This window comes from Lipotes vexillifer, unplaced genomic scaffold, assembly GCF_000442215.2.
Source record: "Lipotes vexillifer unplaced genomic scaffold, Lipotes_vexillifer_v1.1 scaffold103, whole genome shotgun sequence".
Taxonomy (NCBI): domain Eukaryota; kingdom Metazoa; phylum Chordata; class Mammalia; order Artiodactyla; family Lipotidae; genus Lipotes; species Lipotes vexillifer.
In genome coordinates, this window is record NW_006797029.1 from 344,009 (window position 1) to 353,392 (window position 9,384).

The 9,384-nt window shown below is 38.9% G+C and overlaps 1 protein-coding gene across 1 annotated transcript in view; it reads right to left on the reverse strand.

Moving 5' to 3' along the window:
- PEAK1 (pseudopodium enriched atypical kinase 1) overlaps nucleotides 1–9,384 on the reverse strand; it is a 255,154-nt gene that overhangs the window by 24,448 nt on the left and 221,322 nt on the right. The gene's annotated exons all lie outside the window — the stretch shown is intronic.

A 9,384-nucleotide genomic window follows, 5' to 3' on the forward strand; every position in this document is an offset into this window, starting at 1 on the left:
GTGAACGTTTCTCTCTAAGCACTTAGAATACTTGTGTCCCTGTCTGAATTCTCCATGGGTTTGTTCATTGAGGACAGAGACCTGTCTCATTTGTACACCCAGGACAAAGTAAAGAGTCTGGCTGAGGGGGAAATGGAAGGAAGAAAGGAATTAACAGAAAAACTAGAAACATGAACCTATTCTCACTCCTTCCAATGTGGACCTTAGGAGAATCTTTATGGGATGGTCATTTTCTTTCCATTTTTCTAAATCAGAACACACGAAAACAATCATGGACACAGAAGGAATGGAGGATTCCAAAAGTGCTTTTCTTTTCTTTTAAATGACCTCAGAACTGACAGGTGAGACAAGGTCTATCAGCAGCAGCAGCTCTTTAGTGCTTATCAGAGGACATAGAAGAGGGCTGATCATGTCACTTTCCACCACCTTCAGAATAAAGTCCAAACTCCTCAGGAAGTTGGTCAAGGCTGTCAGCCTTATCTACCACTATTTCTCATCAACCCTCCCACAAGAATCACTCAATTCCTGTTCTTTTGATATGCTCCATGTTTTTATTCTTACATCTCTGCCTTAGTAAAGTTGTTCCATCCTAAGCCCAGCTCAAATAACCCTTTCTCTACAGAAACCCTCCCTCCTCTCTAATCCCCACCTCCAAACTGGGAGCCATCCCTTCTTCCTCTGTGTTCTCTTACCACTTTTCACTCTATGATAGCATTTTTAGCCTTCTATAACGTGTATGTATTTTTTTTTTTTTTTTTTTTTTTTTTTTCCTCAAAACTTCTGGCACGGTGTGAGACACGCAGCAAGTGTGCAGGAAACAGCTGCCAGACTGAAGGACAGTGTCAGCAGAGTTGGTCATCATTCCAAAATGAGAATGGACAGCCAAGGCAGCAAGGAGGTAAAGATAATTAACAGTGGTTTCTCTCCCTAAACAGTGGGATATGATCTCCTGGGAGCTAAGATTTCCACATGGGAATAAGAAATGTTTGCATTCCAAATGAAACCATGAACATTCTACAGCCCATGCAAGTAGGTCAAGCCATTCGCCCAAGTCTAAAAGCGTCCTGTGTTTTTTAATTTTTTTCTTCTGAGAAGGACAAGTTCTCCTAACTGAATTCCAATCATCTGGGTCAACATTTTAAAAGCTTGGTATCTTAGCTGTTTTTATTTTAAACTTTTAATCCTGTACATTCTTCTCAAGCCTCCGGGACCAGACACTAAGCTCAGCTTTCAGCAGGCCTGATATAACGTCACATACTCTACATATTTGTGGCATGCCAGCTCTCTAAACAGAAAGAAAAATAGATTGTGTTCTAAACCTTGCCTTATAGACTAAAAAGTTCTTTTGGACAAATATATTTGACTAAACCACACTCAATCTTTCCTTCCCTTTCTGAGTTTCTAAACTCTATCTTTATACTTTCTCTTCACTTAAAAATGTCTTCAGACTGACAAATAAGGCCTTATATCACATTCTGAAAAGCAAACGATGAAAGATGGATTAAAAGGGAATAATTTAATGACACTACTTCAAAGAAGCAAAAAGGTGTTTAAAACTCCTCAGGAAGGAAGATTATTGATATAGGCTCTAAAAACTTACACAATTGGTATAATAAATAGAAAGGAAATAAGAAAGATATTATCTCTAAGGATCAAAATTTTAAAGATGATTATACAGTAAAAAACTCAAAATAATAATTACATCACTATAGACATCTACTGGAAGGCACTATCATTTGAAGACACACTCAGGACAAATCACAGCAAATGTTTGCTTAAGACCTGACAATCACTACAATCTTAGGGTGCTAGGGATTAAAGGCACTTAAGGATAACCCATTTAGACAGGAGCAGTATGTTAATGAGTACAATTTGCTCTTTATTCCAGTAAGACAGGAATGTCATGGTCTCCTGGTCAATCTGCCTGCCTCCAGTCATTCTGTACATAGCTTCCAGAATGATCTTTAAAAAATCCTGATCATGTCCCTCTATCCAAAATTCTTCAGTGGCTCTCCATTTCCTATAGGTAAAAGATACACTCATTGTGATACATACATACCATTTATGATCTGGCCTTGCTTTTCCACTCTGCCCCATTTTGCCAACTCTGCCTCTTTCACTCTGCACTTAAGCTACCTTTAATTAATTACTGGTAGTTAACTGAACATTCATTTTTCTATGAAGCTTCAGGCCTTTGTACATACTCTTCCCTCTACCTGGAATGTTCTCCCTTGCTTGTCAATCTGGCAAACAACTACTCTTATTTCAAGCTTGAAAACTTAGTGACCCTCTCCTAGACTCCTCCAGGCAGGGGCTTTTATTGAACCTTTAAATACCTGCATCACAGCAACTATCACATGAGCTCCTAAGAGGCCAGCCCCCATGGCTGTCTTTCCCAAAGAGCAGAAGTCCTTGAAGATAGCACTAGTATTCCCAGTGACTAGCCTGGTTCCCAGGAGATAGCTGGCACTCAACAAACGAAAGTGTTAAAGCCAAAATAAATGGAATATATTTTTCTATTTAAATTGTAATTTCAGTATTCATCCTTAATCTTTTCCCAGGGCTCATGACAAGTAACACACATGAGAACGGGAAGGGAGAGGACAACAGAAGAGATGATTATCACCAGACTGGGAAAGATGCACTGGAGTTCATAAATATAGATGCCACATAGCACACTGTGCACCAGCCTTGTCAAATAAGCAGGCCTCTCCTTGGCTGCCCCCAGCACTCACTGTATCACCCCCTGGCAGTGGGCATCAGCAACTTAGGAGGAAGGGTCCTAATCTATCTGGGCATTATTACTGTGCTAGGTCCCACCACAGTTAAATGTAAGCACCAACTGGCAAACCACAGGGGACATCAACTTCATGCCAAATGATAAAATGAACCTTTAAGACCACTTCAGGCTCAGGCTTAGCCTCAAATAAAGAGATACATGGACCAATTTAAAGAATGTCAGTGGTGTAGCAGCTGACAGACTCAATTTTTAAAGATCTCATTAATGAGAACCTCTCTAAGAACAGAGATTATTTATTTGGGGGTAAGTTATCTATGTAATTTGAATATTGCACTCTGCCAACAAATTCCAGTACATGGGAAACTATTTTTAAATGTGAATGAAGCTAACTTAAAAGATAGGAACACAGTCTATAGTTTCTTTTTAAATAGAGATAATTACATTTTTAGGAAGTTCAACAAATGCACAAACAAATGTTCAGAGCTGTCACTCTCACTTTTTAAAAAAACATCCAGATAATCTAAGAATGTGCAATTCTTTCATCTTTGGTTCAAATAGTTAACTTTGCATTGTGTGGCACAGAATTGTTATTCCTCAATAATTATTTGTTGAGTAAATGAATGAATGGTAATATACTCTTCAGAATGATTTTTTTTAAAGCTGCCATTTATGATGACATTACTCCATAATTACAACCATCAAGGCTGGCAATGTAATGACATTCCTTTAAGTTTATCTATTCTTTAAAATTTAACACCGATAGTCAATACATTGCCAAAGGAAGTTCTGGAGATAGAAGACTTTCAGGTGTTTTCTTTCAGTCTTTGAACAGTGTAGCCTTAAGGAGATGCTCTAGGTAAGTAAGATGAGAAATGTGGACAGTTTCATGTGGAAAGGAAACTGAGGTATGGCTTACATAATTCCTTAATTAGGAAACCCCTGATTAAGTCTCATTTTAGAAAAAAAAGCCAGCTGATCAATGGAACACACAAACTAGGACTTGAAATTTTCCTGTATGAACTTTCCTCAGGAGAGCTCAGTTTCCCTAACCTGAAACTTACATAGTCAAATGCTACGTCATTTTTCTCACATTCATCCAAACATGTTCTCAGCACCTTCTGTGTGTTTTAGATAACGTGCTAGGTTGTAGGCACAAAGAAAGAGGAACAAGCCAAAATTCTGTCCAGTAAAGGGAGACTAGATAGATCTTTCTAAAAAGTAACGTCTAGAGTACTCGGTTAAAAAGTGAGTGAAGGAGAGCTCAAGTCACCAACTAATTTCCAACAGAGTAGAAGTCATTACGAGATCCTGATTTCAGCAGGCTGATAAAGTAGTCAGGTGTGCCACATAAAAATCTAGTGATATTCTAGACATTTTGAGACAGACATAAGAAACGTGGGGAAATGCTGAAGGTCTGATTAAAAAAACTTTCTATCACTTCTTTAGGAAGTCATTTTGGTGGCAGATACCCTGCTAAATTCAGTTTCGGGTGTATTAAAGTGTTATAGATCAGAGTTTGTTCAGTGATCACATATTACCATCACCCAGAGGAAAACCATCACTCTATAAGGGGCAACCTTCCTAAGCAATTGTCAAGCGCATAAAAACCAATAATGATTTTTGTGCCCACAGAAGACAATACAAATCCTCCAAATAAGCAATTCCTTAAAGCAGTGCTGTCCAACAGAACTTTCTGTGATGACAGAAATGTTCTGTATCTCTGCATGCTGAATACAGTAGCTATTAGCCACATGTGGCTATTGAGAGCTTGAAATGTTGCTAGTGAGACTGAAGAACTGAATTTTTATTTACATTTTAATGAATTTAAATTTAAATAGCCAGATGTGGCTAGTGGCTACCATACTGTATACTGTAACTCTAAAATCTATAATTAATTCTGTTATAAACAAAATAAAGTTTGCTTTATTTATGTTAAGGACAAGAAAAAAGGCAGCTGAATTAACCCTGGAGAGGGATCTCTAAGGTGAAAAACAAATGGATGGTTCGCATAAGTCGGTAGCTTTTTGTGGGACTGGTTGAAACACAACAGCTCTTGTTCTACCATAGCAGAGAAAGGAAGCTGTCTCAAAGGTAGAGGTCTAATGGGAGATTCTGACGTACGGTAATCAAGGCCTATTCCAATCCAGTTTTTTTTTTTTTTGACTTATTAGTTTTCAGAACTATCTCAGAAATGTGGGAACTACAAAACAAATGCAAACCATGTCCCTTTGTTTTGCTGTAACTAGCAGACTTTGGGGGACTGGGTCTGTCTCAGTACTTCGCTGTTATTTGTTATGTCTCCTCTGGTCCCTGTTGGCCACCTTGGTGTCCTGTCTCCTCTATCATGTTTCACTCTCTCAGTCATCAGTTGTATAGGCAGTCCACAACTTTTTGGACTTGGATTTTGTTGCTCTGCTTATTCAACATTTCTAATAAACATTTAAAATTATTTCTGCTTTATGCTACATTTTCTGGCTAGCACATCAAACATATTGAAAAAAGAAAGCAACAGTATATTTTGGTGTAGAAATAAAGGAACTTCACAATTATTAAGCACTTCTATGTATCAAGTACTTCTTTTGCCATCAGCCCTACAAAGCAGATGCTACTATTCCCTCATGTCAGATGAGGAAACTGAAGCTCAGAGATGGTAAATAACTGACCCACAATCATGTAGGTGGGCAGTGATACAGCTGTCATATAAACCTAAACCTGTCTGATCCCCCAAACCTACGTTTTTTTCCTACTATATAACACTGCTTCCTAAGCCCACTTCACAATGCAATTTTCAGAAATAAATTCCACAGCAAAAATTATGGTAACCCTTAACTTCCCTCCTTCAGTTTCTTCCATCAGTCCATCCGCCCTCTGACTCATTTTTTTAAAAAAAGAAGAAGAAATTAGGAAAGAAAATGAAAAAGAAATATGTAACATGTGTTTGTGGAATGGTTCTAGAATATTTAAAAGGATCTGAAGCTATTATATTAGGTTTTGTTTCCTTTTGGTCTTAAAACACAATTTTTTTTTTTAAAGCTACCAGGGCATTAAATTATAAGAAATTCCTCCAAGGGATAGTTTAAAACTTCATGCAAATGATTTATTGAAAATATTAAAAAAGGTAAGTTCCAAATGCCACCTGAAATACTTGTTCCATTAGGAAAAATAACAACAACAAAACAAAAAATAACACCTATCAGTTTGTAGAACTGATGGAGCCAATCCTATCTATTATTCAGTTATTATTTTACTCACATAGTAAAACCCTTCCAAAGAAGCAACTAACCATGTATCATATCCTATGGAGTCAAGTTATCACCACTTAAGCACTTAAGGAAAGTTAGGCAACATTTTATGAGTATCACATACTTTTAAAAGTAAAGCAATAGGTAGAAAGAAAGCTATTTTTCTGATGGGGCATCTGTAACTTGGTATTTTTGTACTCTATCATAATCTTTTTTAAAAAAAGTCTTAAATTTTGTGTCTTAAAGTAGATGACTTAAAAAAAAAAGGGGAGAGAGCTGCAGCCCTTCAGTATCTTCTAAGAATTTAGTGGTTGCAATCATTATAGTCTAGTAATATAGACCAGCTGGGTTCCAACCTTGGTTCAGTTCTTACAGGTTCTGTGACTCTGGGCATGGCACTCTGATGTACTTTACTCATCTGAAAAATGGGGATAATAATTCCTAAGGTTGTTGTGAGGATTAAATGAGTTAATATGTTAGCCACTTAGCATATTCTTGAAAGCAATGCTCTATTTTTTTTCTAACAATCTACATAACTGGGACGATAATAAGATAAAACAGTTAACTTTAACTGATGTGGGCAAATGGATATTTTTAAAGAAAAGGTGCCGTAAGATAACATACAATCAGTAAAAATTTGTATATATTTTACTGAGGATGTCATGAAAGAAATTTCAGTGCAGTAAGAATGTCTGAAATATAATTCCTGATATATTTGCTATCTGAGGACATATACTAAATAAAAAATAAAAAAATAAAATTTTCATCTCATAATATGTCTCATAAAATGTAAAAGAATGGAAAAAGTTCAATAAACCACTTGACTATAAAATCTATTCCAACTGGAAAAGGGTATCCAAGATGGTTGCTTGGGTAAACTGCAAGAGTTTACTCTCCCCTACCCACAAATCACAGAAGGCTTCAGGAAGTTAGAATGGAAGTCTTCTCCTTATGGAATGTATTTTCAACTGCATGTGGGTTGTTATAACTGAGTTTCCCAAAAGGACATAGTAGAGGGCTTCCCTGGTGGCGCAGTGGTTGGGGGTCCGCCTGCTGATGCAGGGGACGTGGGTTCGTGCCCCGGTCCGAGAGGATCCCGCGTGCCGCGGAGCGGCTGGGCCCGTGAACCGTGGCCGCTGAGCCTGTGCTCCTCCAGCATTTCTCCGATAGTTTTACCTAACCTTTTGGTCCTCTTAAGGATGTCCTTATTTCCAAGTACACTAGCTGATCGTAGAATGATTTATCCTTACAATAACCTGACAGAGGAAAAAGACAAAGAAAGGAGGTGAGACACTAGGTAGAAGAACGCTCTGATATGATATGCCACTGGTTTCCAGACAGATGTGAGAATTGGTCAGTGGTCCGTAAGAATCTTACTAGTGCTACGCATGTGGCAGTGCAGCCCATGCTACTCATCTCTCTCTTGACTTCATGGGAGAAGAGCACTAAGAAATCCTTGTCCAGCCCCAAGCTTTGCTTTTCAGAAGGAAACTCGGTGACCCTCAAGGGAGAGACAGATCAGAAGTCACTGGGCAGTCAAGGAAGAAGAGTGAAGATGATTTCAAAATTGAATAATCTTTGCATTGATAAGTACATTAGAGATAATTTAGTTCAACCCTCTGTGTAGTGCAGGATTCGCCTTCACAGCATCTCTGAGAGATGATTCCTCAGGCTCTGCCTAAACACCTCCAATAACTGGGATCTTCCCTCCTCAAATCTGCTAGCCCCAAGCCAGAAATCTGGGATATATTATAGATTCTTTTTTTTTTAAACATCTTTATTGGAGTATAATTGCTTTACAATGCTGCGTTACTTTCTGCTTTATAACAAAGTAAATCAGTTATACATATACATATGTTCGCGTATCTCTTCCCTCTTGCGTCTCCCTCCCCCCCCACCCTCCCTATTATTATAGATTTACATCATTCATATCCAATTAACCAATGAGGTATTTTACCTGTCAAATCTCTCTTAAATCTGTTCACTGTTCCCCTTCCCCACTATCTCAGTTGAGGCCTTTCTTTCTCATCCCCTTATGTGGTTCTGCAATAGTATCCAACTACCAGATTTCCTGCTACCAAATAATTTGCCTCTAATTCATCCTCACGTGGCAGCCTGCAGTGGACATTCTAAAACACAAATCTCTTTTTAGATTTTCTTTTTTTTGATGTGGACCATTATCGAATTTATTACGATATTGCTTCTGTTTTATGTTTTGGTTTTTTGGTTGCAAGCCATATGGGATCTTAGGTCCCTGACCAGGATCGAACTTACACCCCCTGCATTGGAAGGTGAAGTCTTTTTTTTTTTTTTTTTTTAATAAATTTATTTATTTATTTATTTATGGCTGCATTGGGTCTTGGTTGCTGCTCACAGACTTTCTCTAGTTGCAGTGAGCGGGGGCTACTCTTAGTTGTGGTGCCTGGGCTTCTCATTGAGGTGGCTTCTCTTGTTGAGGAGCACGGGCTCTAGACGTGCAGGCTTCAGCAGTTGTGGCTCGTGGGCTCTAGAGCACAGGCTCAGTAGTTGTGGCGCACAGGCTTAGTTGTTCTGCGGCATGTGGGATCTTCCCGGAACAGGCCTTGAACCCATGTCCCCTGCATTGGCAGGTGGATTCTTAACCACTGTGCCACCAGGGAGGTCCTGGAAGGCGAAGTCTTAACCACTGGACTTCCAGGGAAGTCCCTAAAACACAAATCTAATCATATCATTCCTCTGCTTAAAACCCTTTACCCTTTAGTGGTTCACTACCACAAACAGCAAAAAAAATCCAAGGTTTTAGCCTGAAATGCATGATCTTGTCTAACTCTCCAGGGCACACCTCAGCAACACTAAATGGTTGTGTTATCCACACGTACCAAGCCGTTTCGCATCTCCATACTTTTTGCTCATGTGTTGCCTCTTCTTTGCTCATGTTGTTACTCTTCTTTCCCTCTGTCAACCAGCTAAATAAGTTCAGAAATTATCTCCAGGAAGGCATCTTTCGTTCTTTTTTAAAAAAATTTAATTTTATTTAATTAATTATTTTTGTGTGTGTGTGGCTGCATCGTGCAGCATGCGGGATCTTAGTTCCCTGACCAGGGATCGAACCCACACCCCCTGCAGTGGCAGCGCAGAGTCTTAACCACTGGACTGCCAGGGAAGTCGCCTGGAAGGCATCTTTTGACACCCTTCCCTGTGTAATATAAAAATATTCTGTGTGGGGAATTCCCTGGCAGTCCATTGGTTGGGACTCTGTGCTTTCACTGCTGCGGGCCCAGGTTCAGTCCCAGGTCGGGGAAGTAGGATCCCGCTAGCTGCGTTGCACGGCCAAAAAAACAAAACAAAAAAATTCCGTGTGTATTCTCTATCACTGCACTCATCATATTATACTGAAATCATTAACTAGCTCATCTCTTTCCC